The sequence below is a fragment of the Lineus longissimus genome, chromosome 8 (assembly GCF_910592395.1).
Source record: "Lineus longissimus chromosome 8, tnLinLong1.2, whole genome shotgun sequence".
In the NCBI taxonomy this organism is placed as follows: Eukaryota; Metazoa; Nemertea; class Pilidiophora; order Heteronemertea; family Lineidae; genus Lineus; species Lineus longissimus.
In genome coordinates, this window is record NC_088315.1 from 6,250,412 (window position 1) to 6,275,966 (window position 25,555).

The following is a 25,555-nucleotide window of genomic DNA, read 5'->3' on the forward strand; positions in this document are numbered from 1 at the left end:
AATATGTGGCAAATGGCAGGTTGCCTAACTTCAGTTTGGAAAAATGAAATAGTTTGATCTCTCCGAATCCTCAATACAATCACCAGTTATTATTAAGCATTTAACACGCCAAGATATCCTTGGGCTATTTAATAAGAGTGCTAGTTACTACCAATTCCTTTGTGGAAGTATTTTGTCAGGCTTTGTGGAAATCTTAGTTATTTCTCAGGCGATTAATTGATATCTTGTAGTACGATATGATGGCCCGAGGGTGTGGGACAAGGATGGTTTAAGGAATCGATAGCGAACTGGAGGTATTGGTTTTCTCACCGAACACTTCGAGGATGGAGTTCCGCGGATAACCGTATACTATTTTACCATGCGATGATGTAAGAGACGTTCGTTGGTATTTTCTGGCACTATTAGTCCGCAATAATATATTTTGTGAAATAATACAGTATTAGCTAAATACACATAAACGACACAATGTATACTATGCGTTTCAAAAATAAAATTACAATTTTTGACTTTAACATATCACAACTTCAAAAATTACAATCTAATGTTATGTATTGCTGACACCCAAGGCATCTTCTAATGAAAACATGACTGCCTAATACTCCTATCAGTTTACAGAGATATGGTCAATCGAATGTGCGAAAAAAGTTATGAAATACATAGTGCATGTAGTACATTCTTTATTGCGTTCGTATAATTATATTGAACACCAGTTAGCTTCATCTGTGTTTTATGAAGTGTAATATCTTGGTGCAATAATTTGACTATAGTATGCATTATTAAATATGGGTTACACCTCAAATGGTCGGCTGCAAAGTGCCGCCTGATAAATGTGGGTAAGGCTGAATGCAGTCGATAACTGAACCTTTCGTCACCTTTTACAGAATAATCTATAAGTTCTGAAAAAACATTGAGCGGCCCGCAGACGCGATCGCGAGAGCATGCGACATAATCACAAGGTCATTCATTTCAGTCCGGCCAAATTTAGTTTGGGAAAGTTATCTTTAAATTCTTGATTCTACCAATAGCGGGTAAATTTGTGATTTTTGGTAGGAAGAAAAAAAATTCTATATGCATTATAGGATCAAAGAGATTATTTGATTTAACACGTTGATAACTGGCCACAACTCGAATGAGGAAAAATATACCCGACGTTTTTTATTAGTTTTTTTTATCAAAGTTTTAAATTGGTCTGTTGTTATAAGCGTACCGCGTGTTCTATTTGATGTCGACTACTTACTTTGGATAAGGCGTAATCAAAAATATAACACTGGATAAAACCACTCGAATTTCAATTCGGTTGGAAAACCCCTCGACTTAAAAAGATCGAACTTTGATCCCTGTAATCAAAAAAAGTTTCTAGCATAATTATGTTCACTTACAGTCTGAAGTAATAGAGATCATTACACATCTTTGACAATACTATGTATAGTTTAGTTTCATTGTTCATTTTTCGTTTTTGGCACACGCCCCAACACCTTTTTTAAAACTCAATAGCAATCGAATTTTAATATGATTATTTTTATTATCAAATTGAAATAAGTGCAACCTTTCAAAAACACTTTTGAGATTGAATTAGATTTTATTGGGTGATGGTTTAGAGGTATGGGCGGATTTTCCCTCTTGTTTATATGGTAACGACGCACCAACCGAAGGAATATTATAGAAAACAAAGAGCACAAACGAAACGAAAGATTCCTTCGCGCTGGGTTTGGCGGAAATAGGCAGTACAACCTTGTTATGACAACATGATATTCGCAAAATCGATCTTCAAGAACATTTATGTATGGTTATTGGCTGGAAGTAATCGAAACTAAATAAAGTTTTCTGGTCAATTTGTATTGCTGTCATTTTTCATGCATACTAAACGAGAGTTTCAATATTTGAACTCTTGAACTCACTCCATGTTTCACATCGAGTGTCAGTTGAAGTCCCATCTTATTCATCTCTCGATTTCCGATCACATTCTTGAGTGAAGTCATATTTTCATTGCAAAAGACTCGACCCACCCCTGCAGCGGTAAAAGCCAACTTTCCTTCAAATGAAGTTATATACCATTTGAAAAGCATGTTAGATCGAGTAATATGATACCTAGCAGTGACAAGTTTTGAAGTGGTAAATCCGACACGTTCATTTGTTTCTTTTTGTCTTCTTTGGTGTTATTGGTCTTATACACGTACATTGCCTGCGGGCTCGTCCGCAACTTCAGCGATAGCTAAAGATAAGGAACAAGTTTGAAGTTTAACACCCATTTGAGGTCAAGGGTAAGATTGTAGACTTTTGAAGCCAATTCTTGTTTTGGTTACGGACTTACCATCATCATGGTTTTAACATGCATAAAAGGGAATCGCCTAAGAGTACAGTGCCTGATTTCTAAGGCCGTTGAGTTGCTGATACCTGATAGTTCTTCTTGTATCTAACGTAAGAGAAATTACACTTACCAAATGGAATCGAATTGATGATTCTCTCATTCAGACCACTTCATGAATGAAATGTTTATTCATCAATGAAACCTGCTACACTAATTAATCATAAAGTTATAAATTTTTGATACACTAGTATTTCATTCAGAAATACAACGAGACCACTTAATGAGATTAATTACAAGTACAAATACACAGTTATAGGTGTATTATCTCATAAAGATGTTTAACAAGTTATGAAATGGATTTGAATGGCAATAAAACATCAAAAGACCGATCACAACCATAGCTAAATCCCTAAGAAAAATAAACGTAAATTCGTATTTTGTTGAATAAATTATTGATGCTTATGTATGGTCCTTACAGTGGCTCTTTAGATCTATACTAAGTACTTGTACTTGATGAGGTCCTTGTACCCCTTTAACTTTTAAGCAACTAAAGCTTTTTGCTTGCCAAGAATTGCAGTGAAGTGTTGCCCTACACGTAAATATCAATAAAGCTATACATTATATCAGCAGTTGTACCAGTTAAAAGAATGGCCCTGTTTTGACGGGGGTTTCATCTTAAATGTTGGAATCTAAGATGATATCATATTAGCTTCATGTTTTCAGTAAGCACACTTAATTTTCGAAAGTACCATGTATACAGCGTTACAGCGTAACCTGAGTGTAAGGTACAGTGGAAGAAAACATCCACCTTCACAATGGTACTACTGCTGATGCATATTGATAGTGTTAAAGCCCGAGAGGTTTGAGACCTTTTTCGTCGGGACAGGCGATTCGACACTTGTCTTGATTCAGTCGGTCCTCTTGGGATATATACCATTATGGGATTAAATACACCTCATTTATTTTAACTCCAAACCAATTTCGTCCATGATTAAAATCTGAACAGCTGTCTAAATGATTGTTCCTAGCTCTAATGCGCCATGCCATTGGCTGAATTCGTGCGAAACCTTCTAATGAATCAGTGAACAAGTTACGTCTAAGAATGACACAGGGGGGAGTTTTTTCTCCAGTTTTAACTATAATACAACCGCAATTAAATGCTGTTTGTTGGGTGGTTAATTAGCCATGAGGTAATTTGGTTTAAAAGTAAAATAAATCAGGTTTAACTGATTTTAAGAAAAAATGTTAAATCCTTGGGGACTGTCCTGTAGTTCAAGAGGATTCAATACTACTGATATCCTTAGGGAACAATATCGAAAGGGGTCAACTTGTCGGTTTTCCTACATTCCCACGGAGGGTGAATTGGCTTTCATTGATATGACAATCTCATGATATGATAAGGCCTTCAGATGGTTCTAGTCAGCTTCTGGACATGGCTTTCCAGACACGACACTATAACCTAAGCATCCATGCAGGTCTGGGAGAACACCTTAGCTCGGGCAGGGGAAGGTAGGCCTGATTAGACAGTCTCACAAGGCAATTACGAAGATTATAGAGAATTATCGTTGCCTTTGTGAGCAAACACCTTCCCATCGACATCCCCTTATACTTAATTAACTACTAATCAGCGGGTCGTTTTTCGTCAAAGGACAGCAGGGCAATGTGGCGGACATACTAACATAACCCTGGGTGGCCTCGGGGATTCATAAAAGACCCACCATCATTAAAGCTTTTTCCATCCAGTGTTCTCCGAATTCAAAAGCGGCATCGTCGCTTCATTAAAGACAGTCTTTAATCCATTAAGGTTAACAAGGCAGCAATGATAATTTGTACTTTGGAATTATGACGTCTGTGCAGAAAGGTTAGTTCAACAAAATGTATTACCGGTATGAAATTGGCGAATTTGACTATATGATAATGGCACATACGTATTATGCCTGTCGCAATGAGATGACCTTTGAATTGATATTTAGGACACAACTAATTCCATACGCCCATGTTGAAAACTGACAATTCTAGTACACAACAGTAACAAATCTTCTAAAAAAGTTCTTCCGTCCAAACAGATAGATCTAAAATGCCTAAGATAGTTTAGTTGAAAAGGTCTAATTTCTGTATACCTAATCCTTTTTGATCTTAAACAATCACACCTAACGACAGTCCAAGAAACCAAATGAGCCAGAAAATTGACTGTAAAGGTTATTTCCTATCCTAAAGATGTTAAGACAAAGGAAAGACCAATGGAAGTCAAAAGACAACTATGTTGTTCTATGAATGACCGACGCCAAAACATCATTTCACGCGAGAGAATCGGAATGACACCAATAGCACAATCAACTTTGGACAATTCATTTGCATTGCGAATGAAACCTGACTTTCTTGGGCAAACAATGATTTTCTTGAAAAATTTCATTAGGCAAGAATAAAAGGATATTCTTTCCCCTGTTATCGACCCTTTGTTGAGATAATCGTATACGCGAGGGGTCACTTAAATGGTACGGTTTTAGGGGGCCCTCGAGACAACTTCACAACATTGGCGTTCTTTGAAAGCTTTGGTTAAGAATCAAAGGTTTTCTGCTCATTAGTCAAGTGTCTCTGCAGATAAGGATTTGATTTTGACAGAACTTTTAATAGTTTTACCCAGCATTTGTCGTTACTTTACTATATCGTCACTATCATATTGAACTTTATGTGCACACATTATCAGTTGGGAAGGGATTACGCCTTATCACATCAACGTGAGGCAGCAAACACATGACGATTCTGAAGTCAGATACAAAGTAATCATAGCAAATTTAAGTTTAATTTGTGAAACGTAGCCGAAGAGTTCGACGTTCCCAGCACTTAAATGAACAAAAGGTCGATCGCGATTCAAAAGTTGGGCTCTGAACCTGTAAACCATATAATAATATCATGAAGTATTCAAGAAAAAACTGCTATACATACATGATGTATATCCAACAAAACATACAATTTGTACACTCAACTATAATTAAGTAGGTCTAATAATATTACAGTCCACTAAATAACTGAACGGAACTCATGTTCTCTGTATTGAAATTATGACGAGGGGTTTATGATTTTCAAAAGAGCGCAATTTCAGGTATTTCTGCCTTTTCGTATGTTCACCAACTGAAAGCTATAATCATCTTTAAGTGTCTGAGTTTTTAATTGGCCTAATTGTAGGATGTTCCATCCACGTATTGCAGAAGGAATTTCTTTCATACTTATAATAACGTAAGCATGGTTTTATTACAAAAAATCTAGGCTTAATGTTGAGCTTAAATTCAAATTGAGGGCGTGTGAAATATCGGTAGCTAGACTCGAGTAGAGGTTTCGATCTGAATAACTGGGCCAGTATTTTGATACACTGTACACTTTAAATTACATTGATTTGGTTCTTATCAAACTCTGCATTTCACATGGAGTCGCGTCTATCTCCAGCAGTGGTTATGTCCAAAATTCAATATACGTCTGACAAAAACTGCCATTTGGTATATCATGGACTATAATAGGTAGGTGCTTTTCTATGTAGGTATGTCAACAAGAATTTAAATATCAAGCTGTCAAGCGTTTGATCTGAAGTGATCATAATTCAATTCAATTCATATGAATTGATTTTGATAGAAAAATAATGAAGTTGTTCTACAGTCAGATTAGTGGTTTAATCCAAGATTACTGACCGTGTTAACAGTGATCCGTTGTGTCAATGTCTAAATCACCGATTTCATTACAAAGATAAAGTTATTTTATTCCAATTTCAGACAAGAAATTATTACAACTATTTAAGAGTATCAAGAGATTGGCTAACCTAAGTTCGTTGAGCACCAATTACTCACTTTCACAAGGTCACTGTCAGCCAGGACACGCGTAAAAATAAAGGTGTTTGAGCAGTTGGCAAATCTTTCATGTTTTTTTTTCAGCCAACACTAAAGAGTTTTTCACAAGCTCTAAGTGTGTACCACTGAACTGTCTTCCACGATGACAGCAAATGATGGTCCGGGAACTTACAGCTGGCCAAGCATCCATGACGAATAGAAGATAAATGTAATCAATACACCAGGAACACAACTGACCTGATATAGGGGAACAGAGAGTACCATCGTCGTGGCATACCTCTGTACTCAGTGTCGGATGTTGATGAAGTTGGTGTCGAAAAAAAATGTTTAACTATTATAGTACCGTTACTTAATTGGAGATTGCATTACAAGTAATAGCCATTATCCAGTATAAGAAAGAAAATATCACAACGAGCCTACATAAATAGTTGAGTGCGCTACGTTTATAAATACAAAGGTTAAACTACATCAATATTGGTGCCAAGAGTGGCCCCCTGATGCGAAGAACCATGGCTCTCAGTCTTTACTTAAAACATAATGTTTCGTGAATACAACTTATAATGGGCTACTATGAAACTGCACTTAAAATAATGTGCGCTGATTTTTAATTTTAGCCTTCAGCAACTTCAACTTCAACCGCGAAGATCGCCGGTCAGAAATCCAGTCGCTCGTGATATCGCAAAGCTCTCGGCGAATTCTCTTATATCTTCTGCCCTAGAACAACAGAAACGCTGATGTCACGCAAGGACAAGCTCGGGAATCCACCACCTGCGCTGACATCCGTATTCGAGTGGAAGATCCTGGACATAACTAAACCGCAGGAAACCGAGGGATTCCTTTAAAGTTGATACCTCAGGATGTGGCAGTATAGTTTCAGTCAAAGGATGGTGACCAATATAAACTAGGATGGCAATGTCACAATGTCCAACAGTTCGACCTCGAAATGGCAAAAATGAAAACAATTGATTGACGGAGTAAAACATACTTAAAACAAAAAAGGGTCTCAACACTTCATATAACAAACTTCAATCTAAACTTCATAAAAGGCTTTGCTCGAGATGAAAATGCACTCATTGACAAGATAAAACCAGCTTAGAGACTGACTCTCCCATCAACATCATGACCTATACTTCTTAACAATATCTTGTCTGAACTCCACGAATACAACTGGGTCCTCAGACCTGCAGGTGGTGTCTTTCCGACCCAAACCTTTAGTCACGATCGACATACAATTAACGACGCGGCAGGAGGTTTGTTGGTAGACTGTAACCCGATCATGACAACTCCTACGACCCTCTTGGAGTCTCCCTTTGATCACCCGAAAACCTACCTCGTACCTTAGACCAAGACAACGAACGTCCACCGTGTTTAGTTTGGAGAAATAAGTCCACTGGGAACAAGATCACCAGGAAGACATGACGGAATACGTGTCTATAACCTTAGCGAGAAGAATTTCGCAAGATCTGTTAAGTGTCTTACACACTTTTCGTGTTATTCGATTGGAAAGGAGCACGATCGTTCTCTACGCACGTTTTCAAGTGCCAAAATGCCTTCTTCAGGTGCAAGCATCAAATTATACAAATACTAATGTACATATTTACTGCCAAAAGTACTGGTATCTGGCGACAGTATTATTTACTGAGTGGTACATTATGTTTTTAGTCAAGAGTAACTTAAGACAATGACAACTCTAACAACCCTCTCGAAGGAGTTCGTTTACCATTCGCAATAGTAGCCTCGTGCCAAAGGTAGACGTCACCATATATTACGTATCAAATGCATGTTAAAGCTGGGGATAGACTAGCTGTGTACGAGGTCAGCAGGAAGAGGAAGAGATCAAAAGTAAACGCGACAATTTGAGGTGTATCTTTGCAAGCACTTCGTGTTTTTTCTGGGTTTCTTTAAATAAAACTCTTCCAAGGCAAAAGCTCCCTCATGCAGGAATGACTAGATGTCGCCTTAAAAGAGAGTCCTATATCTCTCTCGTTCAAAACAAATACCCCTGCTTTATCTACGGTGTGGGGTATGGAGAATTACCATGGAGAGTTCTAGGTGATGATAGTCTGATCGTAAATGAAAAAAGCTTACGAATGTGAAATTAGTGTTTGATACACATCGACTCAGAAAAAGCAAATTGAGACGAACAAATAAAATTTATGAAAAAGCAAAATAATTAAGCACAAATGACACGTTGCGTTGCTCTTTCAAGAACATCTTTAAAAATTTGAAAATCCCATGGTCGCAACCTGTGTTGTGTGCATAAGAAAAGACGTACATGTCGAAAATGTCAGAAATATATTTGATCCTACCTTTTTTCTTTATAACGCTGCTATCATATGCTTGTACTTGTCAAAAAACTTCTGACATCTCAACTGAGAATATCCAGCTCTGGTGTATGCGTCACAAATTGAATTCCACTTGAATATCGTTTATAATTCTATATAAATCCTTTAGACGTTCGCTTTTATATTTCAAAGGAATTCCATCGTAGTTTAGAAATATAACTCTTGCGTGATATGATCACTTAACCATGATGAATATCAACAGCCAACCGAATGTTAGCATTCAAAGGTTGAGATATTCAATAGACCGTCGAAAACAGACGTTTTTGTAGGTCGTGTCTGGGTCGCTACGACACCACGGGATATCTTAATGATTTACGGCTTTTGAGGAAGGAGTAGGCTAATGAATGCGCGAGACTGCTTTAAATCCCTTTTCGGTAAAAAAGAGATCAGTATGAATAAGCCCGTGCTCGTCAGAATACTAACATATATATGACAATCATCAATGTTGGGAAGTAAGTAAGTAAGTATGAAAGCGAGTATGAAAGCAAGTACAATGTAACTATGTCGAAAGAAAGTTGGTCTTCACACATCCAAGGACATCATTCTCAGCTTCCCGAAAAGGCATTCTTTAACCGTGCTTTCAAGGCTACACCATCTGACTCATTCCTTATTTTGAAGGGAGATCATCGGCAGAAGCTAACGTGGGTCAAACTCATGGTCTCAAAGTGAACTAACATGTACGTGATGCTATTATAATTAAGAAACTGGGTCTGATTGGATTTGGTGATAAAACTAGATCTCGTGAATGCAAGCTTAAATGGTGCCGATGTACAGTGAGATAGAGGAACCCATCGGCGACTTCGTACAGGTTGATCTTGCCCGCCTGGCTATTGCCTATGCATGTACAGTGTATAGTCTCATTTGGGAAAGAACAGTGGAAGATACGGTTAATGAGCCATGATGAAAACTCTTTCAACAACCTGCCGGGAGACAGGGCTTAACCTGACCTGAAGACAGGGCTTTAGACTTGACCTTTGCGACATTCAATGACCAATGACCACCACGATCGACGAAGACAATGGCCCTAAATGAAACTTTCACCTGTTATAGACGAAAGATTAAGTTCCAAATTTGTGTGGGTGTGGGTCATCTCGTCCGACATTCCATTGGTTATCCTATTGATGAGAAGATATATCTTGTTGTATGACGTGGATGTAGAAAGAGCCTTCGGGTCACGTTGTGAAGGAAACCGATGTAAATGTTTGTACCTAATCGCGCTTAAGATTCAAAGGAATGCATCATACTCGGTGTACAATGTAGTACATATTATGTGAATAGCGTGTTACACCCCCAAAGAAGCTCAATCAACGCTCACTTAAATTTATCACCGTTATGCTGATGTCATTTTTTCGAGAAAAATAATAACTCATAATATATTTTGCATGATCACTTTGGTTGGAAAGGTGGAAAGCTAATGCGAATACATTACGTACACGTTGGTACCTTTAAGATGTTAAGGAGCAGAGCGTTATACTTCCTCAACATGCAGCTGCCGCTTTGGGGAGACATTACCATGACCCACATGTTCCATCTTGACCCTCAATGTATTGACATTGCTCAGCTTTCAGACGACACGCGTAGGCTATACGGAGGCAATATATACCGCTGGAAGTTCACGAGAGGTGAAATTCCAAGGGCGGGGATGCCGTATTTTGTACCCTATTGTACTCTTTCGGAGTCTGGAGATGGATGCTTTTCGGAATCATTGTTACTGCATTGTTGGTAACAGTTCCATTATGCCTCTTGACCTCGTTTTACCTATATTCCACGCCCTACATCGTATTCTGATGTGCATTCAGGTATGTATCAAGTGTCATTTTCCGTAAACTGTCGTGCCAAACTGATGTCCTCAAAATATGAAACGATATTCTGTTATTTTGGAGAAGGCAAAAGCAAAGGCAGCCATGCCATGCATCTAGTGATAAGCCGGACCAGTGGCGCCGCATAGTAAAATTTCAAATAATCCAAGTCTTAACATCTCTCTCCTTGTTAGATGGGCACCAATTACGGTACATCAACCCTGACATCAATTCATTGCTGCCAAATCAGCAACATAACCCAAAATTGTAGCCAATTGGGTGGACGATTTATAAAATCATATTATGACCTGAATGGTCCTTTTGGAGCCAAAATTGCACACGGGGCAGAATCAGGGGTTAACGAGAATTCAGCGCAATGATAAGTGACATTCCGCACTGAATTTGCCGGACTCGCATTACATCTCTGTGCATTTTGTTCATAGATTTCCGGCAAGCTTAATGTGAAGCGTGTAAACAATAATATAGGAAATGAAATTACACTATATTACAAATCATATAATCACGTACAGCACCGCGTATTTTTTACAAAATTATCAAATGACATTTAATTTTTTCTCTGATATGTTTTTCTTTTGTTTAAAACATTAAACACATCAACGGGTCGACCTCAAAACATTTCTGCAATTACTGCATTAACTTGGACCATTTTGCACATAATTGCAAAATGGTCTTAGTTGATTGATTCATCAGTTCGTGTCTATGAATACAAATAAGATGATTATTGCAGTCTATATTGTTGATTGTCTATATTAATCGGGTATATATGGCTCGCACACAGGCCTCTGGAATTTCCTGTTGAGATTTTAATTACCCTATTTATTTCTTTTTATCCTTGATTGGGCCTATATCACCTACATCAGGAACGAGTATATTTGCCTTGTCCAAAAAAGGTTGCCATTGAAAGTGATAGTGATACTCATCCCAGAGTATATAAAATCTTAACTGTGTATTGCATGGTATCAATCAAAAAGCTGACCCCCGATATGCACCAGCGACCTCGATAACATTCAGCTCATTTTCTCAAGGTCGAATAGGCAAACCGTCTTAAAGCTACATCCAGCACAGCTTGCTTTGCGTTTAATTAGGGACTGGGAACTAATTACTGCCGACAGACGTTCACCTATGCTTTTGCTTGAGTAGGTATGAAATCTACCCGACGCTCTACTCATCGTTCATGGTCTAGAAGCCCTGCAGCAGACATGGCTGATACTAATTTTTTTAAACTGTTGAAAGAGTTTCTCTTTGGCCGTACTTTGAACTTTTCTGTAGTTAAATGATGCCTCAAATAAAAGATGTTATAACTGAAACGAGTATTTAATGACTACTTAATTTCTGCTCTAGATTGAGATGGTCACGTGCCGTGTTGTGTCATCCCTTAGAAATGGGGAAGTCAACATAGCAATACCCTCATTAAGTATCTGCTTGCAGTAAAAATGATGGTGGGCGTATTTATTAGGGAGATGCAAATAATGATCGGACGCCTACCAACCATTATGTCTGCCGAGCGACGTCCGCGAATATGCGGATGTCGTTGTCAGCAGTTGCCGAGTACACACAAGATAAGCCGAACAAACACTTCGATCAGAATACCAAGCTTTATCAAAAAACTATACGAAATTGTGAGGATTAACATATTTGATGCGGGATGCTGCAGCAATGACTCTCGGATTAGGCAGCTAATTGGCAAATTATACAAGTTCACAGTAGGAGAATTATTCGCTGTTTTCCATTCTGTTTCGTGAATGTGAAATGGGAAATCCCTTGATGTCAGTCCATATTGGACTATTCTCTTTGAGAAGTCTGATAGCTGGAATTTCTTTGTTGTCTCTATCATTTCGCCATGGTATTGTCCGTTCCACTGTCGAAAGTACCTGCTGATGATTCTTATCCTGGGATACTGCCATACATCAATTCGCCATTAAACTTGTAGTGCGCTATCACATTTATGACATTTCATTGACACAATGATGAATTATGTCGTGTAAAATGGCGTGTATTAACTGCATAATGAATGGGATGCATATTATGGCAAGGTTATTATTATGACTGAGATCAAGCTGAGATTATGGTGATGGGGACAAGGCAAGTACAATGGATGTGAGTCATGGGCGATGCAACATCTGTTAGCGGACCAGGGGACGTAAGATATTGGACAAGGACAATAACAGTTGATGTGAAACTCGCAAGAAACAAAAGAACCAACCCTCAAGAGAGCCTTCAATCAATCCAGATCCTTTCTTCCGCATGTCGTCTGCGCTATACGCCTCCATGCACACGTGGTGTCATCAACGTGCTGGGAAACCCACGTCCCGTTTAAACTTTTCTAAGCCTAAGAGCCTAAAGTAATGAAACCAGAGCTGATGACTTAAGCTAAGCAAACGAATAATTATTGTATGGGATGAGCGATATAAGCCCATGACACCTACCTCATTAATATTTAGGATGATATTTGAATTGAGTGTAGGTAAACTTGTTTTGGGGGTCACAGAGTGCGCATGACAATATTTGAGTTGACAAGTCTCGAAAGTATAATCCACTGCCGTCACGATTTTGACAGCTTTATCAGTCTATTAGTTTATTTAATTGGTTTGGGCAAATATTGAACTTTCAATCAATGACTTGATAACATATTTTGAAGGCGAAGTTTTACAGTTTGATTTGAAATATGAGTAAAATGAGTCATAGTGCCTTTTCAGCCAGGTGTTCTCGTGAACAATAGCAAATGAACAATAATATTCTGCAAATGAATGTTAACTTTCTACATAATATACTATGTCAAGCAACAAAGTATAATCATTGTCATATAAATGTATGTAGTTAGAAAAACATACAGATGACGCTGCGTCAAGCAACGCATAGCTTAATATTTTCGTTAAAAACCTACACAATAAGAAGACAATTACGCTGTGTCAAGCAACATGTTTTCGTGCAGCTTAATCTTCTAGTTAAAAAAACTCTACAGAAGAAAAAGGACGATACGCTATGTCACGAGCAACAAAGTTGTAGTCACCAGCCGGCCCACAACGAGATACGCATAAACGCTTACCTCATCACAGTAATCCACTATCCCAGAAATAATATTTTCACATTTTATATCCAAAAGTTTGTAAAATCTAGAGTAGTCCTTTAAATAAATCCCTAGAATATCGTTTTTCTCGAGCACAAAGAGTAGTTAACAGTCGTCCCGATGCAATCGCGGTATCCGTATCAGAGTGATCGTCCTGAGTGACTGACGAACTGAGCGACTGTTGGCTTAGGTGTACTTTATTATGCTCCGTTACAAAAATGGTGAAATGTTATCGGGTTTTTTTTAGTGGTCCACATAGATAACTGTGCAAGTTGTGACCGACAATAGAGAAAAACAAATGCGATAGATTGAAAATTTACGTAAGAAACTATAAATTTTGTTTTCCTGCGTCGGTATTGCGGGTTTTTTGTTCTTCTTTAACCCAACTTCCCGAATCTTTGCTAGTTCGTCGTGTTAAATGTATCTCAAAGTAGGTGTAAATGGACAAGTTTGGCAGTAATTCTTCAAAATATCACGAAAACGATATTCCCTCTCAATCAACTAGACTTTGATATTTTCACCCCAAATCTTGGTTCAGTACTCAGACTGACATTGTCTTCCATGTCATCAAGAAAATTTTCAAAGTATTTTGATATTTTCAGAACATGTCCAAGTTTTCATTTCGTGATATTTGCAAGAATAAATGGTTAATTAGCATTGATATCGATATTTCACTTTACCATCAATCAGATTATGTATCCATCATTACGTTCCCAAATTTTTAGCATCTTAGCGTTGCTCGTGATTGCCCTGAAAATCCATCCAAAAAATGACACAAAATGATATATTGTTATACCTTTAATTGATATCTAGACATGTCAGAACCAATAAAACACTGCCAATGTAGTTGTTGATGTCTTGCAGATGCTGCATGCAAAATTCAGCTCGAAATTCCAACCGCTTCATGGTTTTTCAAACATTTGGTAAATTTTTGCAAAATTCTGCCATCAAACTCAAAAACGGGCCTTGGATCCAGGGCCCACATGACTATCCATGAGCATGAATGTATAGGAATGAAAAGCCTGTAACACCTGGGTACAAGGTATTTTTAAAGTGGTCTGCATCCGCAAACTGTGCGTGATATAACGCTGAAAATGTGGGATATTGATGATAGATACATAATCTGATAGATGTTAAAGCGAAATTTTTATATCAATGTTGGTTTGGCAGTAATTTTTCAAAATATCACGAAAACGATATTCCCTCTCAATCAACTAGACTTTGATATTTTCACCCCAAATCTTGGTTGTCTTCCATGTCGTCAAGAAAATTTTCAAAATATTTTGATATTTTCAGAACATGTCCAAGATGTAATTTCGTGATATTTGAAAGAATATATGGTTAATTAGCATTGATATCGATATTTCTCTTTAGCGTCAATCATATTATTAGCTCACCTCTGGGGAGCTTATCCGATACCGTGACGTCCGTCGTCCGTCGTCGTCTGCCGGCGTCCGTCGTCGTTGTCCGTCGTCATATTGTCATATTCAATGGAATCAAAACTGGTGAAACTAGCCAGAAACTGTTCTGCCCATATCCACTGGAAATGACATGCATTACATTACCTGAGGTGAGCACATGGTCCCGGGACCATTTCATATAGTCGTTTACATGTATGCTTGTGGTTCGAAAAAATCCGACCATCGTAAAAAATCACCTTGTGGATGATGGATTACATGAGCCTCATCTACATGCAATGCATAAAGGCATGGACATAATTGAACCCGTTCACCTAATAATAGTTGGTAATTACTTGTTCTAATTACCAAGGTTAACATGAAACATGAGACGCAGTAGCCAAAAGAGCATGGGTGCTTTTTTTTCTCAAATTTCGACCGATTGACAAATTACCCGCCATATTGTACTCGCAGTGCCGAGCAACAATAGGCGAAGATAATTGCAGTGATGGATGAGAAATCTGACCCGAAACAAATGTCATATCATTCCTTTAAGTATTTTTGTGCGATGTCGTTTGAGACAAAGCTGTTTCTGGTCATTGGTCGTACGAATGAGGATGGGATAGTGTACGATGTCACTATGATAGTGCGCTAAAGATTGTTTGCCAAATCCGAAATCATTTCGTGAGGAAAGCATGGCTATCCACACTTTCTTTAACATTATCGCCTCAAAATATTTTCCTCAAAGAGTCAACATGTCTCATTTAACTACAGGGAGGCTCGTCACGATTTAATCGGAAGCTTCCAAGAAATCATCACCACGACGGCGGCAGCGGAGAATCGGTTCCCTGAGGAGTTGGCCAAACTGGTTTGAATTAATTAGCTGATTGTCCATGATTGTCTGCCGGATCAAATAGGCAGTGAAAGGACCTGCACGGGTTCTCATGATGGGCGTAAAATACCGTAATGCATGACCGTTGCATGACCATATTCAGGCTACATTTTCAGACGAAGTCGTTAACAATGAAGATCTAATCAGACAAGTGCCAAGAAGCTATTGCTATTGGAAGTCCATGTAACATATTCTTGTTTCTAGAGTGGATATTGTTGGTATGTCTATCAACTGTAACCTTGTCATCATGTTTAACCAAGCTTATTTACCACCTTTAGAGGAGCCTAGATAGAGGAAACTCGCCAGTAGCATCTTGGAGGAAGTTAAACTGATTCCGCAAGCTACCAACGTAATGGTAAAATTACGAATTACCCGAAAAATCAATCCGAAGAAGCTAACCAATATAGACTTTGGCGGATAAAAATCTATAGAGAAGATCCCAATTCTAAGTAATCCCAACACCTATCGAGAATATCAATCTATCGGTGAAGCTGAGGGGAAAATCTAATCATTTCCTACTTCACCGACCTTTAGTTGTATAAAGAACGTGCTCAGACCGTTATTAGATCCATGTTGAGACATTTCTGGAAAGTATTTCGTCAGGTGGTAGATTTCAGATTTAGTCGAATCGGAAACATGTGCTATGGTGTGTCTGATTCTGGTAAAAGAAGTGCATCCTGCTAGTCAAGTAAGTGAATCGTAGCATGATAGGAGAGGGATACTTACTAGTGATCAGGGCCCAGGTGTTCAAAACAACTTACGTCACATGCACACAGTGACTTGGCGTTATCTTCTTCGGCAAGTCCAATTGCCTCAACGCCAAGTTAAAGTAAACACAAACTACATGAACGTGACTTTTTTGAAAACAACTGGGAACAGCAGAATATTTTAAGAGCATTAGCTTCTCAGCGAAAAAAGATTGTTGCTGTTGGGCTGAAGAGCATTCGCATTGGTTGATATTCGTCACTTGGACTTTTATCAATTTCATGGTATTCTAGACGACAATAAAGGGTAAGAGCGGATTACTTAGTTTTCGAGGATGATAACCAATGTACCAGAATGGAGAGAAACGCAGACTGTCATTCTGGTGTTAATTGCGATGGTACCATCATTAATCAGGTCGCTAAAAGCTTTCGGAAGCTTGATCTGTACTTGAGGTTTGCCATCAATTGTTTTCTTAATTAAGAGTCATTTCCTTCCTTCCTTCCTTCCTTAACTATTAGTAGTCCCAACTGTAACTTTCCTGTACTTAACTATTCTTTCTTCTCCCAGAACAATGCCTACATCAGTATGTTTCATTGACTCTCGAATTCATTTTTATAGGTGTACAAACAGCGTTGGTACAATCTCAGCCAAAAGGTATCAGCGAACTTAGTAGAGTATTTGTGAGATAGACCGAAATATCAAACAGGAAACACATAGCCTGGATGATGTTAACAACATGCACGGAATGCGTTACACGTTACATAAAAAACAGAACATCAACAACAGGAAAAGTTTTAGATTTGAGTGTCAGTTAGAACAAGTATAGGTTTACAGCGAAAAGTGACTGAAATCTGCCAATGAAGGTTTCTAAAGAGGATGGTGAGTTGATCAGTTTCGCAGCGGAATGGTGCTATTTGGAAGCCGATCGACATTTCAACAGGTTCTTTTCGTTGCTCGGAAGAAATTTCGGGTGCCTATCGAAAGATAGCGGCTGGAACGAACTCATGATAGGTTAAAAATCTAGTACGGATGAATCGAATCACTAGTGGCAGAAAGCCAACCCGTGTAGGAGGAGCTATTCGATGCCTTGACGCTCTCAAAAGTTTTAATACTGACCACTCAGTATCGTGCTTGGTGTTTGAAAGCATTTTTTCAGTGATGAGCATTGATGCCGGCGGTTAGACCCGCAAAAGAATCTCCGACCGGATTGCATGGGCTACAATATGACTGCTGACCACAAAAATCAAAAGTCAAATATATCCTTGAACCATTTTAAACTATCTAATCCTTCAATGACATGACTGATATATTAGTAGTATATGCTGCAATAATGTATGGCAATATCAGCTTACTCGCTCTGACCAGCGCATGTATCAACCAATTAATGGCCAACACGCTGCTCCACATAGATACTGTATCATTCTGTCCGGCGTAACAATGCACTGTTTGATCCCAGTGCCCTTAATGACCAATCTATCATCTCTTATTGCTAATTCTAACACGAAGCGTGACAAGCAAATGTTGAAATACTTACTATTAGCCATTTCGCATCCAGACGCATATATCATGCCGCAATGCAAGTAATCTTAATGACGGTGTTGGTAATGATGGATTACCAAGCACAGAGTGCTTCCCCGCATCTATATCACTAAAACTTGCTAAAAGTATAAGCCTAGAACAGCAAAGAGGCTGTTGTGCTACTTTCGCAATAAAAAGGAAGAATTTGATGGCCGCACCTTCTATCATTACGATGAGGACGCCGTGGACGATGATTTGGGAATAACAGGCGGAAGTTTGTTTTTTTACTTGATGTTAAGGCAACAGTTAACCTATATACATGTATGTTCATCAGTTATAAGGTTGGCACAAAACAAATTAATCTTGTTTTTATTTCTTAAGAATCAATAATAAATGTTGGAAGTTTAGGGTACTATGATTCCGCACTTCTGCAGGTGCCTTGACCGACAACTTTCGTTGTACATTCCGGATCTTTTTGGCGCCACAGTTTCATTCTTTATTAATATTTTCGCATTGAATGTTATTATTGGGGCGAAAATGTAACCACCTCACCTATTGCTGTTGATCTCTTTAATTAATATAAATATCACCGTTTTCTTGTTAGTTTCAACAGCCAATCTTTAGCGAATCTCCCCTTGCTTGTTTTAATTCTAATTGAGGCGTGATGATTTTGTTTTTGTTCGTCTGGCAGATAGAAAATTCTTTTCCAGACCACGAGTATTTTAGTTACCTTTTGTCGACATCTTACCTTGTAGATGCTACACAAGTCTATACTTGTAACTCTAGGGAATGGAAGGTTTTATTGGCCTAAAGCTTATTACAGAAATCCATTGCAAAATGCAATATCGTAGCAACTCTACTCCCGACATATGACTCTGTTACTTTCGACACAAAGAAATGTAAAGATTTGTTTTAAAGCTAATTCTAAATGTTTTGCTAAGAAATCGGAGACAAATGGTAACACTTGGTATCACACTCGGAGAAATTAGCAAAAAAATCCCCAGCCTGGTCGAATTCTTGCTCCAACACGCGTGCCGTAACCGGAGAGGATCTTATTACCTATCAGGTATTTGGACAGAGATGGTCTGGGCGGGCTGAAAGAAGACTCGGTGTTCGGATGAATAAAGCAATAGCTGATTGAAGAAACCTCAATGGGCTTTCGAAGGAGACAAACTGACTCTGGGTCATCCGAAGGAAAAAAAAGGCACTTACAATATACCTCCACAATGCATTTTGTTATTGCTACATGCTTAACAACGTATCAAGGGGGAAAGCGTTTGGTTTGATTCACAAAATAATGGGCAGACGTTTTAGTATGTGAAGTAAGTCTGCTTTGTAGTTAAGATGAATTCGTAAAGAGGTTTCAAACATCGTACAGTTTATTCTACCCTCTGGTAGGCAAACTGTGCAACAACTTAGCGAGCCGAAGGCTCTAATGCAGAGGATGTGAGCTTGCTCTGAGCAAAATGAAAGCATTTCTCCATTAGTTGTTTATTACCAAACTTTTTCTTCCCCTGATAATTGTTAATTAGACTAATGGTAAACACCAGTTGGAAAAGGAAGATACCATTTCTCAACCCGCCCAGTGGCCGTACTAATGAGCCTCGAGCTAGCATATTACGTTATAACTGAAAGTATCTGCAAATTGCAGTTCTGGGCTGATCACAGAACAGATCACGAATAAACCGGTACGACCAACATGTATTACACTGAAGAATAGCGTTCATCCCTGCTTCAGATACGAATGCTTTTGTACTCAACATCAAATACTAATTCTATTTCTTGCTTTATTTCTTCTCAACAGTAAAACCAACAAAACTGATGGATCTGCAGCAATTAAAAGTCACAACCAGATATTCAGATAAGACTTAGTCCCTTAATCTCCAGTTCGATATCTACACCTTCACCAAACTTGAACAGTCGCAATATGAACCACTGATAACACCGACCATCATGGTTCCATGAATACCATGCTTACGTGTATCTATTAATGCAAATTTCCAGAGGTAGGCGGTATTAGTCCAACTTCACAGCTAGCAAAAAAGCTAAAAGCTACGTGTTTACTCATTGCCCGCACGAAACATTCTACTGTTATTCAGAAGGTAACCGGAGGCCTCACGAAACTAGAACAAGAACCCGAGAACTAGTCTGATGAGGAAGGAACGTTGGGTCATTTAAACCGCAGCAGGAGGTAGCATATATAACAGTAATGTGCTTTGAAGCTCAATTATGTGTTGCACAATACATGTATATGAATAATACTGTCAAGTTGACATTTCAACTAGTTGTGATTGCTTCAGAATTAAACGAGTGCCAGTTGTAACCTTGATAAACTGAGGAACCATGATGTTGTAATTCTTATTGATATATTCAGATCAAAAGTAACAATCAAAGGGCAACGTTGTCAATACACTAACCTGTCAAGAGAAAAGATGCCGAGTTCAACCACTCTGATTGGTTGTTACGGGGAAAAAAATCAGACTCGACCGAACAGATTTGTCATTGCTATCACTGGTTAGATTCGACCAATCAGCGGTACATTCCTCCCTTTTAAAATCATAAGCCTCTTCTTTCGGGTACTGCAGAGAATGTAGTGAGTTAACGATACATACGACAACAAACTTCAGACGCAATTATAGGCCATCATCCACACAAGGCCATATTTCATCATTCCAGTATGGCATATTTGCTTGCTTAAACCAACCATTTGCATAACATTTTTTTCGTCTTGGTTCATACTGAATATACAGCCTTTTGATTTATGGTTTGACAGGCTAATGTTTTCAGGAATGCATTGATTATCTGCAACACATCAGAACCAATACATAGCATTGCTTCCATTTTCATAATCGTGTGTGACAATGTTGTTTCGTCTAGGGTCAAAATCAATCACGGGCTAGTCAACGGCGTCATGGTGTCTGTATTGTCTTTCGAGCAATCTTACATGTCGAAAACACCAAAGCAGTACTCATAATAACAGTAAAAATTGTTAATCGTCTATAGCTGCAGCCAATGCAAAGAAGTTAGAACCATGAATCTATTTTGATGCTGACCCGCTTTGTCTTCAGTAACACAATATGTTTTAGGTTCGTTCGGAATCCAATATGGCAGTCACAGAAGACCATCTTGAATTGAGTTTCGGCAGCTACATGCACGTGAACGTAAAGACTTATCCTTCACGTGAAACAGGTTAAACGTTTTAGGATGACATCCACGTTCTGTTGCAAAAGTTCAACCCCTATCTCTAGATTTTTTTAAGGGTGTTGGCTCAAAGAAACCCTTGAATCATAAATAACTTAGGTACAACACGGATGATTTATTTGAATTGCATTGGAACGGGCTATTCAATACCATATTCCACTTAACTTGTAGATAATGTTACTAGCTCAGAGTCTATTGAATTAGTAGCTCATTTGCGGTTTAATGTCAGTAGCATTTGGCGGAAAATAAAGATAGGAGAAAAATTACTTATGGCGAAAAATTGTTATCTTCAACTAAGCTTAAATTTTCCGGTACAGTGCCATTTAGAACATATGAGTTAGGAATGTAAATTGAGGTACATCTGTGTTCTTGAGTAAGAAACAGACAGTTGTGCTCTGCGTTCACACTTTTACAGAGATTTGATATGGGCAAAGTGGAAAAAAGCTGTTGTTTGGGTTTGGAAACTGTATATGAGTTCATTATGTGGGAATATTTGGCTAAAAGACCAAGGTAGCTTACCAGCTACTCATCATCTTAACTCTAAGCAGTCAGAAAAATGGAAAGAGAAGAAAGAAAACATGACGAAATAAGCATTTTTCGATCGATTTCGTTGATTTCGATCGATTATTTGAGCTCAAGAGATGCTGCGCTTTAAACGACTGAACAATATGTATTGGTCAGTCATATTTGCGATATTTAGCTCTCACATAATTTTGCATTACCGACTATAGTTAGTGGTAAAACGATCCTTTGAGGCCAGTTTCGTGTTAAGTTTTAAAACAACGAAGGAGGGGATTCGTTTCTTTGGTATGATCAGCATGCAGCCTACCACGAAGAGAAAAATAAAGCTGTGGCTAAATGGAAAGCAACGTCTTTAGAAATCGGTTCTTGTTGCAGAAGTTTGGCTCCGCGTGGTTTTCTATCACAACAACTCAGCATCTTGGTGATATCGGCAGAAAGCATTGATTTTCTTACTGTTGAGAAAAAGCATCTAGTATTGGCCTTACCATACAGGCTGGTGTTTGTTAATTGATGGACAGGGATTACCTCATTAATTCCTGAGTCAGCTACACAAAATTGCCGAATAATTACACTGACTAATAATGGTCGTACCTCTGCAAGCCTCAGGCTGGATGACAAGATGACAATTACAGTAGACATTTTGGGCTTGATTTAAAATGATATCAACTAACAGAATTTCGGTCCATTTTGACTGTGACCCAGCGGAAATCGATTACTCTTATTAGAGACAGTTGCTCTGACATTGGATGCCATCATGAAAAACAAGTCAGTCACATTTGAACGGCCACATTAATCAAACCGAACTGGTACGCAAAAATGCTCATTCCGCCTCGGGGGAGGAATTCACAATGGCGACTAACTTCTCCAGTTGCAGAGAACGCTGAAGGAGAAGAAACGGAGAAGAAAAATAGGTATACTCCTATGAATGAAGTAATACAAGGTAATCTTGATGCAGAATTGCAAAAACTGCTTTGCAATCTACACATGGTACTTTCGTATCCTTCGCACTTTTATACGTTGATGTGCTATATTCTAAGTCGGTGAATTATGAAAAACGAATATGAATCGATCAATGATATGAAACTCATTTCATTGTTTAAATTTCAATTGCCAAAATAAACGTTCACTGGTATGAGTCCAATTTCCCTTGATGAAGGATATACAATTCATGTTATGATTAGTTCAATTCCATTGTCCATTGCCTACTTATATTTCAGTTAATTAACAGTTTATATAGCCGTGTGTGGGACTAAACATTGGGAGACATATAGACATAACAAGGGTAGTTCGCAGAGTCGAGGTTGGTGCAGCGTCTTTGGTGATAAAGTAACAATTAATGTGATGAGTATATACAGTATATTTTCTGCGCTTAGTTCTAAAAGTTTCAATGGATTCTCTAACCGTGCCCTTATAGAGGGAGGGTCCTTCCCTGAACTGTATAGATTCAAGTAATTGGCAAATATTGACCAGCAACTTACAGTGGGTTGATAAAGAGTTGTGGCGGCGCTAGACCTGACCAGGGATTGGTTTGTTGTAGTTTCGTCCCGTTTGTGTATTTTGTTGTAGATTTGAAGTCAAAAGCTGCACATACAGTCTAGTACGAACATGGGACACGTGTAAGGTTGTTGACTCTTGACCTCGAGGCAGTTTAACATGTCGATTCATTCGTTAGGTTTAAAGGCATAGATAGACCTATTGAAACAGGTTTGACGCTTCTTTCGCTTCGAGCTAACGATCAAGGGGAGGAAAAACTTAACACACATCACTTTTTTTCTTTTATCACAGTTAGGCAAAAACATACCAAGTGTTTGCCGGTTTTTAACACACCAGTCCGCATTCCTTCACCGCTCTGGAATCTAAATAAGCCTCCTTCTGCCCGGCATGTCGTCCTGATATCGGCCGCATGTGCTGTTTGCTCCCGAAGGTATGATGAACGATCAAGCGTATTTTGTCAACAGACGGCTCGAGATAATCATCAATTGATTTAGTGATCGGAGTTTGAACCACACAAGACGGATTTCTTTTCAAACGAAATGTGTCATCAAGTTATTAGAAAAAGGGTATAAATTGATTTCAAATTCAACAACATACGTTTTCTGAGGGTGGCGGGATTGTCTACCATGAACACTGTTGGCTTTAATTTGATCCAATGCTTAACACTAAACGTGATGTATCACTTCTTAGCCTTAAGACGTGAGTTCAGTACTCGAGACAGATCGCACGAAAGAACATTTGAGCTTTCCTTGCCTGGATATAATGCATGCTGCCAAAAACTCTATTTGATACCGATAAACATGTCATAAAACATTTCTTCGTGATAAAACTACATAAAACATGTAGCAGTAAGTAACTAAACCACAGTTGGCAATGCAGCCAAATGTCAAGTAATGCTTAATTCAATAACACCAACCAACATAACTCATTTTAGGTCAGAGAAACAGATCTTATTACAGAACCGCTTTCCTTGTTGTTCTTATTGCTGTTTTTTTGCAGCTCTTCTTGATACGATCGCCTCGATTCCAAGGACGGGAATTAATTCTCTCTGATTATCTAGCAGCCGGCATCATCGCTTGGCTCCAGTCGTTGAGACAAAATGCCTAATATTTGAACAGCAACAAAACAAATAAACCTGCTTTTAACTGCTTTAAAAGTAACTGTACCAAAAGTGCGTGTGCAGGTACGTTCAGTCAGGCCACTTAGATACTGGGATATCACTTGCAGATTTCTTCAAGTTGATCCATGTAAATGCATGCACCGTTTGTTATAAAACTGTGTGCATCTCTTGGATCTAAACCCAACCTTTAAGTGGATATCAATGCATTGTCACACAATTTGTTCGGAAAGCAGATGTACATGTATTGTGGGTGGTTTGCCAAACCCATAACATTTGAAATGAGCAATCAGAAGGGCACGTGTATGGAAAAGCCATTTCCTGTAATCCAAACCGACAAAGAAATAGATACTAAGGATAACTTTGTCAACGTTAAAGAAAAGCCACCCCAGTAACCTCAAGATAACATTAATATGTGCTGAATTACATTGGGCATAAGTAGGTTGATGACTTTAGATATGTTTATATTGGGGTGGAACTATCATAATTCAATAATACTAAGACTATGTTCATTAGGCTACTTTCGTCGATATCACCAATGCATAGTGGTGTATAACGTATACGCTTAGACGTGCAATAAACTACATATTGATGCCATTAACCATTTCTATTCATCCCCTTGTGACTATTCTATTTCTTACTTTCCTTGAGCATAATTTAAAGTCCTCTTAAAAAAACAACAACCTGTGATTGGTTCGTATCTAATGTCTTCACCAATGATACAGAATTTGACATTTCTGACTTAGTAGATAACATGACCGGATGCGTCACCAAATTCTGCTTTAAACATAAATATGCATACAAAACAGAGCACTGCACGTCGATGGGAAATAACATAAGGTTACAATGTGTTTCCCCCTGTACGTGTGCAATGTTTCTATGACGGTGTGACGTCAAACGCGGAAGCATTCTGGCCACCATTTTAACGCCCTAATTGTGGAGAATCCAACCGATGGTGCCATTCTTATATACGTATACGGCCTTGATATGCGAGGTTACAGTGTTACGTCTAGTCTAAAATGTTCATCACAACTTCACAGTAGCCGATGCGTTGTGCACATCAGTCGTACCAGTGCATTCAGATAATTGAGTTATATTTTGCATTCCTTTTAATATAATACCGATAGCCATCTGACCCGTTATGTGCAAGTCAGCCTAAAACGCCTTTCTTCTTTTCGTTGTGATGCGGTTTTTGGTTCACAAGGTTTAGATGGGAGATCATTTGATAATGAAAGGTGCACGTGGGTGCTGATTTCATCTCTGATAAAATTAGAAACCTTGACGTCAGCTGTGCGTTTGACTATCTTTAATTGTCTCATAAAGTTGTACG

General features: G+C 38.5%; 1 protein-coding gene across 3 annotated transcripts in view; it reads right to left on the minus strand.

Moving 5' to 3' along the window:
* Positions 1-25,555, minus strand: part of LOC135491997 (lactadherin-like) — a 71,401-nt gene that overhangs the window by 32,610 nt on the left and 13,236 nt on the right. Inside the window, exon 1 of one of the 3 annotated variants that reach the window (XM_064778036.1) lies at positions 13,359-13,531. The exons of 1 other annotated variant lie outside the window; for it this stretch is intronic. The gene's annotated coding sequence lies outside the window, so the exon portion shown is untranslated. Of the gene's footprint in view, positions 1-8,456; positions 8,611-13,358; positions 13,532-25,555 lie in introns of those variants that run through there. One more of the 3 variants, XM_064778037.1, reaches the window with a different exon arrangement.